General features: G+C 36.8%; 1 pseudogene; it reads right to left on the reverse strand.

The window, feature by feature from the left end:
* Positions 1-3,230: 3,230 nt before the first annotated feature.
* LOC124080862 (coiled-coil domain-containing protein 43-like) lies at positions 3,231-3,815 on the reverse strand (annotated as a pseudogene).
* Positions 3,816-18,216: the final 14,401 nt, after the last annotated feature.

Genomic DNA, 18,216 nt, shown 5'->3' on the forward strand with positions numbered 1-18,216 from the left:
GCAGCTGACATGATTCTATACCTAGCAGACCCAAAAGGGTCTACAAAGAAACTATTAGAGCTAATAAATGAATTCAACAAAGTGGCAGGATATAAAATCAACATGCATAAATCAAAGGCATTCCTGTATATCAGCGACAAACCCTCTGAAATGAAAATGAGGACAACCACTCCATTCACAATATCTTCAAAAAAAATAAAATACTTGGGAATCAACCTAACAAAAGAGGTGAAAGACTTATACAATGAAAACTACAGAACCCTAAAGAGAGAAATAGAAGGAGATCTTAGAAGATGGAAAAATATACCCTGTTCATGGATAGGCAGAACTAACATCATCAAAATGGCAATATTACCAAAAGTTCTCTATAGGTTTAATGCAATGCCAATCAAAATCCCAATGTCATTTCTTGTAGAAATAGAGAAAGCAATCATGAAACTCATATGGAAAAATAAAAGACCCAGAATAGCATAAACAATGCTAAGCAGGAAGTGTGAATCAGGCGGTATAGCGAAACCAGACTTCAAACTATACTACAGAGCAATAGTAACAAAAACAGCATGGTACTGGTACCAAAACAGGCGGGTGGACCAATGGTACAGAATAGAGGACACAGAAACCAATCCACAAAACTACAACTATCTTATATTTGATAAAGGGGCTAAAAGCATGCAATGGAGGAAGGATAGCATCTTCAACAAATGGTGCTGGGAAAACTGGAAATCCATATGCAACAAAATGAAACTGAATCCCTTTCTCTCGCCATGCACAAAAGTGAATTCAAAATGGATCAAGGAGCTTGATATCAAATCAGAGACACGCCGTCTGATAGAAGAAAAAGTTGGCTATGATCTACATAATGTGGGGTCGGGCTCCAAATTCCTCAATAGGACACCCATAGCACAAAAGTTAATAACTAGAATCAACAAATGGGACTTACTCAAACTAAAAAGGTTTTTCTCCGCAAAAGAAACAATAAGAGAGGTAAATAGGTAGCCTACATCCTGGGAAAAAATCTTTACTTCTCACACTTCAGATAGAGCCCTAATATCCAGAGTATACAAAGAACTCAAAAAATTAGACAATAAGAGAACAAACAACCCAATCCACAAATGGGCCAAGGACCTGAACAGACACTTCTCAGAGGAGGACATACAATCATTCATCAAGTACATGAAAAAATGCTCACCATCTCTAGCAGTCAGAGAAATGCAAATCAAAACCACCCTAAGATACCATCTCACTCCAGTAAGATTGGCAGCCATTATGAAGTCAAACAACAACAAGTGCTGGCGAGGATGTGGGGAAAAGGGTACACTTGTACATTGCTGGTGGGACTGCAAATTGGTGCAGCCAATTTGGAAAGCAGTATGGAGATTTCTTGGAAAGCTGGGAATGGAGCCACCATTTGACCCAGCTATTCCCTTTCTTGGTCTATTCCCTAAAGACCTAAAAAGAGCATGCTACAGGGACACCGCTTCATGGATGTTCATAGCAGCACAATTCACAATAGCAAGACTGTGGAACCAACCTAGATGCCCTTCAATAGACGAATGGATTAAAAAAAATGTGGCATTTATACACAATGGAGTATTACTCTGCATTAAAAAATGACAAAATCATAGAATTTGCAGGGAAATGGATGGCATTGGAGCAGATTATGCTAAGTAAAGCTAGCCAATCCCTAAAAAACAAATGCCAAATGTCATCTTTGATATAAGGAGAGTAACTAAGATCAGAGTAGGGACGAAGAGCATGAGAAGAAGATTAACATTAAACAGGGATGAGAGGTGGGAGGGAAAGGGAGAGAGAAGGGAAATTGCATGGAAATGGAAGGAGACCCTCAGGGTTATACAAAATTACATACAAGAGGAAGTGAGGGGAAAGGGAAAAATAATACAAGAGGGAGAAATGAATGACAGTAGCAGGGGTAGAGAGAGAAGAGGGGAGGGGAGTGGGGATAGTAGAGGATAGGAAAGGCAGCAGAATACAACAGACACTAGTATGGCAATATGTAAATCAATGGATGTGTAACTGATGTGATTCTGCAATCTGTATACGGGGTAAAAATGGGAGTTCATAACCCACTTGAATCAAAGTGTGAAATATGATATATCAAGAACTATGTAATGTTTTGAACAACCAACAATAAAAAAAATAAAAAAAAGAAAAAAGAAATAAAAATTTAAAAAAGCCAATTCCTCTAGTTTCTCTAAATCAGGAATTACCAGCTCTCCATATTGATGATTTAGGGGAAACTGGGGTTCAAATTTCTACCAGAACTCAAGAGAATTCATGATTATATAAAAAATGAATCTAGCTTAACAATAATATGTTACACTCAATATTGACACATCCATCTTAATGTCTCAGCCTAAAATAAGGAAATATATGTCATTCTCTTTACTTAAAAAGATACTATTTTACCCATTGGTTGAAACTTTCTTTAAAAAAAGATCTTGGATGTTGAACACACTCCAAATAATTTCTTCGCAGCTTTCCTAGTTTGCTGTCATGTAACATAAAATCTGGAAATCTTGATCCAGGTAGGGTTTCTTATTAGTGCATTTTTTTTTCCTGGCAGCACTGGGGATTGAACCCAGTGGTGCTCTACCACCAGGTAAGTCTCTATCTAGGTTTTTTGTTTTTTTTTTAGACCGGTCTCACTAAGTTGCCCAAGCTAGCCTTAAACTTGTGATCCTCCTGCTTCAGCCTCCCTAGGAGCTGGGATTACAGGTGTGCACCACCCTACCTGGCTCCCTAATTAGCTCTATATATCAGCCATAGAACTAAACTACATTTAGGAGTAAATATTGCCTCTAAAGTAATTTGTACTCACACTTTTCATCTCAGAGGAATGATCATGTTTCTTCTCCCAGATGAAAACGGTAACTGTTAGCTTTCTGAATCCTGCTATTTTATCCAAGGAAAATTTATTGAAGGTGAGGGAAGGTGAGGGAAGACATTTTGTAAAAACAGGAGCCTAAAAGAGCACAGGACTTCATTATTAAAAAATAAATTGCTGTACCAATTGCTGCTCTTTGGTACAGACATCCACTATAATAATCTGATCGCTCACACCACCACAACATGGCACATTTTGTAAGCAAAAGTGATTCTGATTTTCCTATTGACCATGTAAACAAAGGGAAATGCCTTGGGAATTAACTATGCAATGTTCTCCTCATTTCTCTTAAACACGCATTTGAAAACCAGTTTTCCCATTCATCAAATTCTTGAAGCAGGGGAAGAATTGAACAGGCCAGGGTTATAGCTTTCGCTCCCCTCTCTGTGTCCTTTTCTTTTCCTTTTCCTTGAGCTCCAGCTTGGCTAGTTGGTCTCTCTCCCTCTGCAGCTTGTCCTGTTCCTTCTTCCTTTGGGACTCATCCCGAAGTAAGTCTCTCTGCAATTTCTGAGCATTGAGGACATCTTCTACATTGGTGTTTGGAAACAGAGTCCTCTCCAGTTTTTACATCAGCACACTGGGCCCACAGGGCAGCTTTTCTGTTTTTCCTCTTCTGACACCATCCTGGGCTTCCACACAATCTGTGCCTGCTTCTCAATGCGGGTGGCAATGGCCTGTACCTCATCTTTTTTTTTTTTTCCCACTTTGGTGACAGCATACTGAGTTTCAGTCCATCGTTCACAATCTCCCTGCAGATATTAAGGAAGGAATCTTCTTTCAGAAAAGCAGACAGGATACCCTGCGGAGTGTCCACCTTCTCTTCTTTTTCCTCCTCCTGCAGGACACCATGAATGTAGGAACCATAACCGGTTTGGTCACTCCCAGAGCCTCCAACCGTCAGAGCACACATGATCTGAAATCTCGCCCCCACCACCACTTTCACCTGAGGTTGCTGTGGCCATATCGCGGGGGGGGGGGGGTCCTTCTTGGAAAGTATTTCACAAACTTATAACGATGAGTGACAAATTGTCTTTCCCTGTGTTTGCTTACAGTCATTAAGAAAATACCTGTGTAGTATTTACCATTTAACTAAAATATTAACTATTTAATTTTGTTCCTAAAAACTTCTGGGTGCATGTTGTACAGCACATTTGAGATAACACACATGGAGAAAGAAGAAGAAAAAAAATTCTCACTTCCAGGTCTATTAAATAATAGGTACAGATACTTGCCCTAACATTTATTGGGGATCTCAACTTTTTCACAGGTTAGTCAAAGACTGTGATGCAAAGTCAGCTTCATTCCTTGCCCTTTGGGTTTCAGATGGTTCTACATAATGGAAGAATATGTGCAAAGCATGTTTCCATTTACTGCTATTGCATTCTTCTCAAGGCCAAATTTTATTCATGATCCAGCTTTTCTTACTGAAGAGATAGTGATATTGCAGAAAAATATGAAATAGAATTTACCAATTATAAAATATGTATGTAAGAAAGATGGCTATCAAGAAAGGAGAGAAGATATATCTTGACTATCTTGGAAAAAGCAGCCTGCTCAGAAATAGTCTAGCTGTGCTGTCTTTGTAGCCCCCGGGGCCTCATGAGATAGATTTGTCCATGGACCTATTTTCTGTGGCACATAATACCCACCTTGAACTAATTAAAAGAAAATCTATTTCTTTCACAACTGGTTTAAGCTCTGTGGTAAATATTTTAAATATTTTAAAATATTTAAAACTATCCCAAAACATTACAGTTTCCATCATTAAAAAGGCACATCATTTAGGAAAAGTGCAGATCATAATAGTAGCTTTGTTTGTTCTGGGCCAGGTAAATACCAACAATATTTAAAAGAATTCCCCTAGTAATACTTCCAATCCATACTAGGTAACATGGTAAATATTACTTTGAATAAAATTACAATTTGGGGTGTGGAGGAAGAACTATGGATTAAAAAAAAAAAGAATTTATGTAAAACTAACAACCCAGACAGAATGGTATGAGATTAATTCAAGGGTCTTGCTATATATATTTATTTTTTTCCCAAAAGTTTTGAATAAGGCAAACAGTTTTATTGGTAAAACACTAAAGAACCCAAAAGTTTATTCTAAGTTTTTTATTATTATTATTATTCTTTTTGTTAGTTAGGAACTGGAAAGAGTAGTCGTATGTAAACATTTACCAAAAAAAAATGTTGAGGAACACATATATGTTAGCCTAGTTCAGAAGTTAAGTCTAATCACAATTAAATTGACATACACCACCTATTTCATAAATAATTTAGCAACTTAAAAGTAGAAATGTTGGGTTTTCAACTGTATTCACTAGTGATGAAGTTCTTAAACATGGTGATTCTTTTCAGCCATTAATAATATGTACTATGGATGAGGAAACCAATATATTGAACTCAAAGCATTGTCCTGTTGAGCAGAATTATTTCTTCAATTTCAGGTGCATTATTTTACAGGTCATTTGCTTCTTTTGAAATATTACAATTTGTCACTGAGATATTTAATACTGAAGTAGATTATCAGATTTCTGAATAGTGTGCATATTTTAGGCATTTTTGATAAAGCCATTATTCTTGGAAAAAGAGTTGTCATTTTTTGTGGATCACAGTTTACTTCTGAGGGCAGCTTCACTTTATTTTAATCCCATTTCTCACCTTGGTGTTCGCTAGTTGCCTTTCATGTGATTTCAGAATTGTAAAGGGCTCAGCATGTTGAATAAGTGAATGTTTTGAGTTCTGCCATCTATATCAGTAAATTATGGAATAATATTTGGTCCTGACAGGTTTTCGCTAAAAAGCCTACTGAGTTCATGCTAATTTTTCTTGAGAACATAGTTCTCAGAACATACATTTCATCAATACCATTATCTTATTTGTGTCTTACCAAACATTGTTTTAATGACTATGTAGTTTTACAAGCATCAAGTTTTTTATGATTATTTGTGTGGCTTTTAGGCATGTGAGATGCTGGCCAAAGATTTTCATTACCATGTCATGAGTGGCAAACTCAAATGACAATGGGGGCTAAGCAGGTAATGTTAGGGGCAAAAATGCCTTATTGGAAAAAAAAAAGAAAGAAATAACAGAAACCATGAAAAACTGGAGAGAGTAAGACTCAGCCAAAGAAATCAGCTGTCACTTAGTCTTACCCCCTATATGTCACCTATCAGGTAAAACAAAATATGTCTTTGGACTGACTTCAGCCTGAAGGCTATCAGTCTCCATCCCTTAGTTTAGAAATCAATTTCTCAAGGGTTGATTAAGTAACATAAACCAAACTAAGCTGTGTGTTTTCTCTGAGGTTCAGAGTAGGAAGATAAATTATCCCATTGTGAGCTGGTTTCATGGACATATGACCTGTGTAGTATTTAGGGGCTACACACTTAGAAGGGTCCCTGGCTTAGTTTGATATTTCATTGTTACCATCTTGAATTCTTAACTATTTTTGAACCAAGGGTCCCAAAGATTTATTTTGCACAGGGTGCAGTAAATCAGATAGCCATTCCTGATCCTGTTCAAGGTAATATTTGAAGCATTTTTCTCCTGAATGAGTTAATATATCTCTCTACAGTCTTAATTAACTGCTGTAGTGTTAGGGATGGAGAGATTAATATGCCACCTATTTGCCCAACTTGGTTCCTGTAAATATGTGCATAGGAGGACCTGAATGAGCAAACCAGTTCTGTCTCCTTGTCACTCGTGATTCATCAAGGAAACTGAGGTAGAATGTAAGCAGGACTATCTTCAAAATTAAGAGATTGTTTTGTTCAAAGATTCAAGGCTTCCCAAAGAGAAACTTGAGATCTCCTTTTTTTCCCTTTGAATTAAATATAAAAATGTAAAAGATTTTTAAAAGATAACTCAATGATCAATGCTGGTGATAAACATGTCCCCCAACCCCCATTGAGGTTGTTTCTTATTTGTAAGGAAAATAAATTATCACTTCAATTTGTCATTAGAATTGGCCAACACAAGTGATTTATGCTCAGTGTCTGGTCTTAGAATCATCTCTGCAACATTGGAGTAAAGTATAGCAAAGACATCTCTGATGTTCTCTAAAAAGCAATCTAACCTTTTTGTAGATCCCCAGACACCTGTAATCCACCTATTTCCAGCTCAAAGAAGAAAGTACGAGCATTTAGCTTTAAATCTTGGGAGAAGTCATAGCTGGATTAATTTATTTTTCCCACCCATCAATGTTTTAGATTTATTTACACTTTCCTGTTATAGTTGATGCTGGCACGCGTTGCTCTGCTGTTGTGCAGGTATGACTAAGTACTGTCTCGTTCTATGGCATCGGGCATCATTTGTCTTGGGTTCTACAGGCTGGCTGCATACATGACAGCACACAGTGACAGTAATTTGCACTGATCTGCCCCCACTGCTAGTCCCGCTGCTACAAATAGCAATTGATTATTATGCTGCGGTGTTATTGACTGTCACTATGAACACAAGCTTTATTTCATTTTTAAAGTAACATGCTGCAGATTTGTTTAGTATAAAAGCAAAACAGGGAAATATTCATTTCTAAGAATTATTTGTAGTCACAAATGTAACTTTAAATTCTGGTCATAAAACATTTACTTTACTTTAAATCATCATGAACAAAAACTTTATTGTAGTATTTATTTTAGTGTAATGTAAATAAATAACTTCCAAAAGGCATAAGAAAATCAGTATAAAACTGAAATATCTTTCCTATTTCCAACTTCAGGAGAGAGATGCATAGAAAACGACAACATATTTTTTCCTACGTTCTCTCTCAACCCCCACCCTCAAATGCTCTCCCTGTTCAAAAATTAGCTAGAATCTTATTTCATACAGGTGTATTTCTTGATCTGTCTGTTATTCTAAAAGTATCAGTTCCTTTGAAATTCTCCAGCATAGCTTTGGTAGTACACATCTCTTTTACTGATCCCCTCCAAACTGACCAAGAAGGGTTCTGATGTTCAAGGCTGCACTTATGCACATTTATGATGTTAATATGTATCACTGCTATATTACTGGCAGATAGGTCTTAATTTTAAAAAAATGTGTGCTTTTGAAACCTATAAATTTGACTTTCTAAATCCTTTAAGGTACAACTCTACCATATAGTGAAACTATTTTTTTTATTATGCTATACCAGCAGGACTCTTAGATGCTTAGTTGTTCTAGCAATTGTGTGTGTCTCAAACTAGAAATTTGAGTTATATATAAGATATAGTTTTAAAAAACAAAGAAAAAATAAAAACTACTAACTATTTAGTCTTTTAAGCAGCTCTTTGCCCTCCTACGATAATGCTGTGCCAGCGGAGCTCAGGATGAAATGGAGCACTGAGGTCTTCAACTTCATTGCTAAATAGAGAAACCAGAGGTGGGATTTTAGAGTTGGGATCAGTAGAGGGAATTCTGAGATTGCCATTTAATTTGAATTCCTTGTTACCTTTTTCTTAAAATGTTTTATTTTGTTATAAAATAAATATATTTTTCATCTAATTAGTGGTAACTAAAAAGTCTTTAAATGTTATCTATTCCCTGCCCTGAGGTATATTGCCAGAGGGATAACCCTGCTATCTGGAAAGCAATTTTGTCTTCTACTCTGAGACCACCCAGCATCTAAAATTCTGCCAAATGCAACTTTTTAAAGCCTATCTCTGCTTTAATTGTCATTATCTCTAGATAATATAACTTTTCTCTGTACTAGCACAGGAGGAAAAGATGTAGAAGAAGCTTTGTTTGGGATTTCAGATAGTCTATGTTAAACACTGTTCAAAACCTGTTTAGGAATAGGCAGGGTGCAAACCATGAATAAGTAATTTTAAAAAAAGAAAAAGAAAACCTTATATCTTTTGAGTAGTCAAAAGCTGGTAAACTTATAAATTTAAAAATATTTAACTTTTAATAACTGTCAAAGTTCGAATGTGTGCAGCTTTTCCAAGACGGCCACTGAAATAATACAATTTGCCCCCCCCAAATAGTTATCTTTCAAAAGGTAAATATGTACACCTACATAAGTACATATATTTACCGTAACACCCACTTGTGAAAATAAAACGGCATAAATAATAATTCCACAGTCATGAAATAATTTAAAATTTACATCAGTGCTAAACAGCTATGTATTTGACAATTAGTATTATTTCACTATCTCTTTCTGACTCCCTGTATCCTTGAAATTCCATCAAATAGCCATTTGCCTTTTTGATGGCAATAATCCCTTCACATTCCTTCTTTTCATCTATATCCTTGTATGCTATTTGTTGTTCTGCTAAATCCCTATTACAGAGGCCTGTGAGTTCCAAGAGCTTGATGAATAATTCGGAATGTTTTATCCTTGAGCTTCAAAAACAGTGCTACAAATAATTATAAGCAAACATCTTCTGTAATGTCCCATATCAATCTGATCCTGCTTTGTGCGGTTTGTGCTTTGGGTAGAGGAGGAAACAGTGAGATCTTGGGTACCAGCAGCACAAAGGGGACAGATGTTTCAGTTTCCATTGCTTTTTCTTCTATCTTCTCTGTTCTCTCTGGCAGCCGGAGCTGTTCACTACAATAACGTTCCACAGTTAGTCAAGCCTGTAATTTCACAAGGTACAGTTAATTATTGATCAATCAAAATGAACTTCATAATCCTTTTGGCAACTTGTTCTGTACTTGAACTTCTTTCTTGCCCATAAAATAGCTTAATGGTCTACAGTATAATGAACATGAAGGATATGAACTAATGTTCAAAGAAGCAGGCAAATCCTACCTTTCCAGCTAGTGCCAACTCAGGATTATTTCACACAACATATGACATACTCCTTATTTTTCTTCAGCTCATCAGCTAAAAATAAAAGCCTTCCCTCAACCCCATCCAGATCCCAGATGCAGACGTTTTACGTCTTCTCCAAGAACTTTAATTCCATGTAAAATTTTTTTAATATTTGAATATATTTTCTATTCTTTAGTTCCCTCTTCGTAAATCAATTTCATCAGATAATAGAGTAGCTTTCATAAGCCTCAGAACCATTTTCAGCACAACTATGTACTGGTTTTCTAAAAAGACAATTTGCCTATTTAAAAAAAAAATGAAGAGGGCTGTACATCAAAGACTAATAATTTCTCTCCTTCTCTCAGTGAAAATATTGACTACATAAGAGAAAAAAGTACCAAACTCTTGTAGCTTACATGTAGTGTGTATGCAGAAATATATTATAGCTGACTGTTAGCCACCCGATCGATCAACATTCATTGACAGCCTACTGTGTGCCAGACACTTGCTCTGAGGGACACACACAGCAGATGATAAGTGGAGTATATGAAGTCTAGAAACTCAGCATTGCCTAAGTGTTTAATGACCAAGTTTTCAGAGGAATGATTTTGGTCTTGGGTGAAAGACCACTGAGGGGGGAGGCAAAATTATTAATATATGGATAATTTGGTTCCCTCAATCCCAATGGTGTCTTCCTCTAAGAAACACAATCATTCTATGACTCAGGCGAACTTTGATCCACTGGAGCACAAAATGCTGAAGGCCCCTTGTGGGAGGCACTACCCTTCCTCTCATTCAGAGATGAATGAGTTGTGGTTCCTTCCTGTAGGGCTTACCCGCAAGCTCTATGGGTTCCTTCAGTTTCCCAGCTTAGTTTTCATCCTGGCAGCTCAGTTCTAGGGCAACCTCATGCTTCCCATGAGAGTTGTGTGTGCACGTTGCCATTATGCAAAAACAGATATGCAAACTGAAGCCCAAACAATTCTAAATGACCTGGGGGACTTTCCCATCCATGTAGACAGAAGTAACTAACCCAGATGTACACAAAAGTCACCGTTATTTTAAGTGTCAGTGTAAAATGGCATACAGAGGAGACAAAATGTTTTAAAAGGAAAGACCATAGTGGCTGAGCATATCAGGAAAGGTTTCCAATTTGGTGGGGGGGGGAGTATGTTGAGATAAATTTCATAGGTAGGTCATTTTCATCAAGTGCTGACAAATTGGAGAAGACCCGATGCTAACTAAGAAGGAAGGGACATGGGAACAAAAGCTTAGTGACAGAAAAATAAGGATATGCATTTAACATTTATTGGCTTTGACTGAATGCTTACAAAGCCCCATAAACCTGTTCCACAAAGTGGTGATGCATATGATAAAAACACAAACAGGATCCAATGTGTCCAAGCAGGAACTTCCTGACCCATCAAATGTTCCCAGTTATTTCCTGTACATTGCTATCTCCTCTCCACCCAGGATTAGGTTTCTCAGGTGCTTTTACTCTGATCAGAGTGTCCTGTCTCTGCCTCTGCTGCCCATGGTCCTGTGAAGGTGATGCTACTCCCCACCCCACCCCACCCCCGGACCTAAGGAATGAACGGTAAATTGTTTTGTGTGTATCCATTTATTTAGTTCAGGTTCTTTCCTGAATTATTCACCGTAAAACAGAAGTTCATCTGTAACTCTTCCCACAACTCTTGCCATAGGTATAAAGATAATAATAAAGATCATCATGGAACCACTGCCATTGCCATTGGTGGCCTCTCTGAACTGCAGGGTTGGACCCATTCTCGGGTTCCAATATAGCACTAGCCTATTTGGATCCAAGCCATTCTCCAGATGACAAAATTCAGTGCAGTTCCCTGATCAGGAGATTTCTTAGGTGCCTAAATCTTGAAGTCTAGACCACCCTCCAGAAACCTGAGGGAGAAGTCACAATTCCTCTTATAAAACAGTCTAGTGCACAATTTCAGCTTCACCCCTCCCTGGATGTTTGGCTGTCAAGGTCTTTGGGCTACTCTTCATCCTCTGCACAGGGACATTTAGGCCAAACAGGAAAATTAACTTACAACGAATATGAACCAGAAGCAGAAGCAGATCCATTAAGGAAGTGAAAAACCTAAAATGTAAGGCCCATCCCAATGCTCTGTGCTAATTGTATACACATAGTTTTGTATTTCTTTTTCTTAAGGAGAGATTCTAAATTGTATAATCTTCAGGGACCACATAAGCTGGATCTGACCCTGTGTCCAACATTGAGGCATATTAGAGTTTTTGTCTTAAGTCACACCACCCATGAAACCTCCCCAATCTGGGGAGGAGCAAATATCTTTCCCCAGTTCAGTCTCTTTCTATGTGCAAACCCCATCCTGTGCTTAGTCTCCTTCTCATATCATTTCTGCTGTCCACTCATGCGTGCACGCTTACACACACACACATACACACCCCACCCCTGCCTGCACAATCTCCTTGATTTATAACATAGACTGTGAGAAAACATTCTCAAAGGAGAAAGAAACGTAGTTGTCATTGAAGTAATTCTGCCTAGGCAATCTTTATCATTTTCATGAAGGTATTTGTGAAGATAATGATTATTCTGCATCTGCCTAAAGAAATGATCCTTTCAGACAGATATTTCAAAAAAATTAAAGACCATTATTGCTGATGGCTTATAGCTTTTACATGCAATTTCCATGGTCACACTTCAGACTTCTTAACTTCCAAGAAATTCCCCTCTCCTTTTCTAAAAGAAGAAAAGTTATAGAAGATGTAGCAAAAGAGATCCTTTTCTGAGGGCAGCAGACATCTGAATTTTATTCCTTTCTTTCTAAAATTTATTTTAAGTATTATTATTATTATTATTATCATTATTAATTTTATAAAGTTAGTGAGTAGGGGAAAGACCTGGTCAAAGCAAACTTTTAGCAAAATTATCCACATGCATATCTCATGTCAAGAACAAAGCAAGAAGGGAGATCACAGTGTTCCCAGCCCAGATCCCTTTGGGCCTCCATGAAGTGCAGTCACATAGCCTCATTTCATACTGATAGAAGCAGCATCCCACTAATGGCTTCAGCCCTGGGTCACAGGAAAGAGAATGCTCCAAATGTGTGTGCAGATGCTTCACCTGAAAATGAAAGCTTCCCCTGAAATCCTAACTTGTGAATTGCCACAGAAATCTTTTCTCCAAGGTTTCACGTGATAAAGGTTAGTACAAGCAAACAGAAAATAACTCTTTACCCAAAATTTACCAGTTTTATTCTTAATAGAATAATGAAAGTTGCTCATTCTTTTTGAAGATTGTATGGATCTCACCTCTCCTTAAATTCCTGCTGAAATTGGTCCTTAATACTACTTAGAGTTTGCATGCCACAGAGAGCGGTCTTCAGTCAAAAGCACCTGGTATTGTGGAAAGGCTTGAGCTATAAACCTGGGAACACTTGCCTTTGACCCCTAGTTGTCTAAATTCTGAGGTTTAGTCTCCTCCTCTTCGAGTCTTCTCTGGAAGTTGTTAGGGGGATGAATGGAAATGTCACACCTAGCTGAGGATGTAGCTCAGTAGAAGAGTGATTGCAGAGCCTTGATGTTGTCCCTAGCACCACAAAAGGGAAAAAAAAAGTGACATCTAGAAGACTTAATGCTTACTAAATGCTTAATTAATATTAGTTACTTCTATTTATTAGATTTTAAAACAGTTTGGGAAATGTAATACTTTAGAATCTTTGCTTCAGTTAAACAGTTATCGGGATAGAGGAAATCACAAAAGATGTTTTTAAAAGATTAACTTCTGATATCACCAGAGTACAGCCCTACATTTTCATAAGATAATAGCTTCTGGTATTGATGAAATTATATAAAAATATATAGCAGTGAAAGTCAAATATTTATAACTTTAGAAATGGAATATAGGAGATATGCAAAATCGGAATCTACAATTATCACCAGAGAACAGGGTGGCATTTTGCAGAGGAACTGAATTCCTCTTTAACTTCTCCAACATAAAGTTTGTTCTTCAACAGTGGAAATTTCTTCTATAGTAAGGGTCTAAAAAATTTCTCTGTGAAGGGCCAGATGGCAGAAAATAGTACTCAGCCTGCTTCATGGTTTCTTTCACAGTATTTCTCTTTTTCATTGTAATGAGAGAGCAATCATGGACAGTAGTTGAACAAATGGGTGTGGATGTGTTCCAATAAAACTTTATTCACACAATAAACTGCAAGGGTTGGCTTATGGCCCTTGGTTTGTCAAGCAATTTTCTATAGGAAGAACACGAAGATAGAAGAAAATAAAGAGGGAAATGTTGAAGTTATAGAAAGGGAAAACTGTTGCCAAAATGAAGAAAGTGATATTAAAACAAGGGAGAGTCCTCAAAAAACTTGTAATGGAACCTCCACTTGACTCAGTTATCCCACTCCTTGGTTTATACACAAAAGACTTCAAATCAGCATACTACAGTGACAGAGCCACATCAATGTTTATAGCAGCTGAATTCACATACCTAAACTATGGAAGCAATCTAGCTGCACTTCACCAGAAGAATGGATAAAGAAAATGTGGCATATGTACACAATGGAATATTACTCAGCCATAAAGAAGAATGAAATTATGGCTTTGCTGGTAAATTGATGGAACAGGAGATTATCATGTTAAGTGAAATAAATCAACCCCCCAAAACCAAAGGCTAAATATTTTCTCTGATATGTGGATGCTAATTCACAATAAGTGAGGTTAGGGAAGAAAAGAAGAATTAGACACAGCAGAATGAAAGCAAGAGAAAAGGAACAGGAATGTGAAAGATAGTAGAGTGAATCAGACATTTCTATCCTATGTGCATATAGGATTGCATGACCACTGTGATTCTACATCATATACAACAAGAATGAGAATTTATACTCCATAAATGTATAATATGTCAAAATACATTCTGTTATCATGTATAATTAATTAGAAAAAGAAATATTTTTTAAAGGACAAGCTGTCACTTAAAATAGTCAAAATGGTTGCTAGCAGATTTCAGAAGAAATTTTCTGCTCAATACAGTCTCCCCTTAATGCTTTCCTTAAGTCCCCTGGAGCCTAGGTGTGTCTCTTCTGGATTCTGGCTGTCCAGACCTGACCTCTGCATTCACTACACAGCAGTGATACTCTGTTCCAGTGTCTATCCCCTCCCTTCCACCCAACAGGGCTGTGAATTTCTTACTCAGCTCTGTAGCCTCAGGACACAGTGCTGGGCAATCAAATGTATTCGTTTCCTACTGATTTCATCTGAACCTTCACCCTTTAAAGATGAATTCAAATGAGAAATAAAATATCAGTCTCTTGAATAAGGATCAATGAATGATGCCAAAACCTGCCTCCTTTCTCAACTCTCAATGCCACAAATCACACATATACAAAATAAGAGATTTAAGATTATTCTGCCCCAAAAGTGGCCATATAAAACCCACCCCTTGTATCATTATTACCTGTTCTTTTATAACATCAGCAAACTAAGCATTAACTCAAGAAAATATTTTTTTTAAGTTACTTTGCTTGGAAATGACTATATAAAACTAAGAAATAGAAAAAAAAATGGATTTCAAGTGTTTTTTACCCTTTCTTCCATACCATGTTATAGCAGGAAGCTTCAATCTCAGGGTACAACACCACTTATCATGATACTTAGTATTATGTCTTAATGGGAATCTGCATTTTACATGATAGAATGTTATTTCCAAACCCCAGATTTTGATGCTTAAAGTAATCTGACATTATTGAAATTGCCTCATCTTCTTCCAGGAGTTTCAGTGTAACCCTGACGAGCAAGATCCCAGCTCCTTTGAAAACTCCATGTTTCTGAGAAGAGATAGATAAATAAGCACTTTAGCCCAACCCCTTTCCCACTCAACTTCGAAAGACCACCACAAACTCCATGAACCTAATATAAGGAAATGCATTTGGTACTTAATGCTGCTTAGTTTGTGTTATTTAAATCTGGAGCCTGAGCTGTGTGGATTCCTGGTGAAAAAAAAAAAAAAAAAAAAAAAAAAAAAAAAAAACTTTGGCAAATAGAAAAATAAACTTTGCCTCAGTGGAAGATTAGTCGGGGAGGCCCAGAGGACTTTTCAGAGCAGTAAAATCCATGCAAAATGAATTTGGACAAGAATAGTCTGTCTAAGATATCAATTTGCCCAAATAATATATTTATAGACTATTATTACATCTAGGGGAAAAAACCAGTAGATTGAAACTGTAAAATTTCACTGATAAAAATGATCCATTCTCAAATGTCAACCAACATTAAAAGGGAGAATTTGACACTTTTAAATAAAAAATGATGCACAAATTACACAAGAAATCTACGGAGACTCCTTCAGGTCTTTTTTCTCACTCTATCCTGCTCTAAAACATGCAATAAACCTTTTTCAATTGGAGAGGTTTAATCTATGTGTATAAGGGGCTTAGAGCCAGTGCCTTCTCTCTTTTCCTAGAGGCCTATGTGTAGGGCTTTTTTTCAGATATTGATTGTGAAAGTGATATCACACCAGAAGGTACATTGATATGGTGTCGGGTAAAAGAAAACGGCCAAGAATCCTTACAGTCTAATCAAAGCTCTGTCCAAGCCCCACACTCTGATGAAATCCAATCAATAGAGACGATTAAATGACACATACAGAGTCATCAATATTAAATACACTCCATTTCCTGTACAAGAGCTGAGTAATACAAAGTGGACAAGATAAAACTTGACTCCACAGGTTTATTTACAGGGTCTGAGCTATATTTAAAAATGAGTATGAACATTTGACTCGGTAGCCTTTGCCCGACAAAGAAAGGTGCCACCTAGGCATTTACAAACCAATGTCATGTTGAACAGACTTTGAAGATGCCATTTATTGAGATTTGCTACCAGCCAACTCATGTGCTAATTGCTTTAAAATTATCTCATGTGCAAATATGATCTCATTATCTTATTGGGAGGTTGAGGAGGCTCAGATTAATATGTGTTGCATAGTATGAAATGGGAGAGTTGGAAAATGAATTTATCGCACCCCTAACTGCAGAAGGCATGTTCTTCATTGGTGTGGTCTGACTTCATTTCTAATTGACTGTGATCCTGGAAGATTCACCTGATGCCTGTCTCATTGAAGTCTCTTTATTCTGCAATTTGAGAGGCTTGAACTAAATCATTTAATGTGCCTCTCTTGATCTAAATTTCTAAGAATCAGTGGTAGACCCATGACTGACGGCTAGGTATTTATAAAATGTGAATAATATCATGTCATTAAAACTGACTATTTATGGCTCAGAAAGGGTATATTTTCCAGGGTGGGGAATTTTTTGTTCCTCATTTTAACAGGAATGACAATCTAAGAAAATAATCAAAGCTATTTTGAGATAAAGTTTGACCTACTGGATGTGGTATCTCTAGATTTCAGCTGGGTGACACCTTTTATGGCTCAATGTGGTACAGATTACCGAAGCAGCTGGCTAGTTTGGGCTACCGTGACAGCTTTCCTTGGAATCAGGCAGTAGTTAAAAATTTTATATTTTAAACAAAATATATCATGCCACCAATTTTATCACATCATAGAAGGTAAATTGACTATTTTTTTCATCTTTTAAAAAATTTTACAAAACACAAATAATGGTGATCACGTGCCAGGTACTATTTGAAAATCTTTATAAATATAAATGTATTTAATGCTCATAGCATCACATTGAGGTAGGTGCCATTTATTATCCCCATTTCATAGATGTAGAAACTGAAAGGGAAGTTCAGCAACTTTCATAAAGTCATGGATCTATGAACGAGCCAGTGTTACATCTTGGAGTTGGGCTTTAGAGACTATGTCCATTGTCATACAGTGTCCTGTATGACACTGTGTCTCTCTGTATAACCAACAGTTCCTAGGAAGAGGTTGTATAAAGAAGGTGGAAGTTTTGAAGACTTTCATGAGAGGCAAAAGAATAAGCCTTTTATACAATTGAAAATGCATGCCAGGAACACAATAGAAAACATTTCTCTTGCAGAGAGTCACTACTAAATTTACTCCTGGCGAAAGGACAAGAACAGGTATGGCCACAGGAGTTCTTAAATAGCTGGTAGGCAGTCATGATTTTTGACCACTGTTTACCACTGTTGACACATGTGAAACATCAAATGAACATCAGGAATCTTTTTGCCAGAATTCAAAGTATCAGGCAGTACTTCTAGACAGTAGCTTCTATTAAGGAAAAAAAAAAAAATTATTTTCTCATTTTTCTCAGACTAAGATATTTTTTATGATTTTCAGGCCACGAATAAGAATATTTTTTTTGTTAAACTTGGTATCCTATTGTAGTAATAGCTAATTGAACTGATTTCCTGACCTTTGCTTAAAAAGGGATATCATAGTCATGAGCCTTACCTATGTCATAGCTATTTTTTTTTTATCTGCCTCCTCTTTCCCCTTATTTTTTGTCTCTTTTCTCCTGGTAGGTAATCTCAATGATTTCCTTTGTCTAGTTACTCGAAATAAAAAATGTCAAAGCTTGGAAACTGGTAATTTGGCAATTTTAGACAATCGCCTCATAACCACATTTTAGTA

Source organism: Marmota monax, unplaced genomic scaffold (genome assembly GCF_021218885.2).
Source record: "Marmota monax isolate L192 unplaced genomic scaffold, Marmota_monax_Labrador192_F-V1.1 WCK01_AAM20220418_F8-fsc00048, whole genome shotgun sequence".
NCBI lineage: Eukaryota > Metazoa > Chordata > Mammalia > Rodentia > Sciuridae > Marmota > Marmota monax.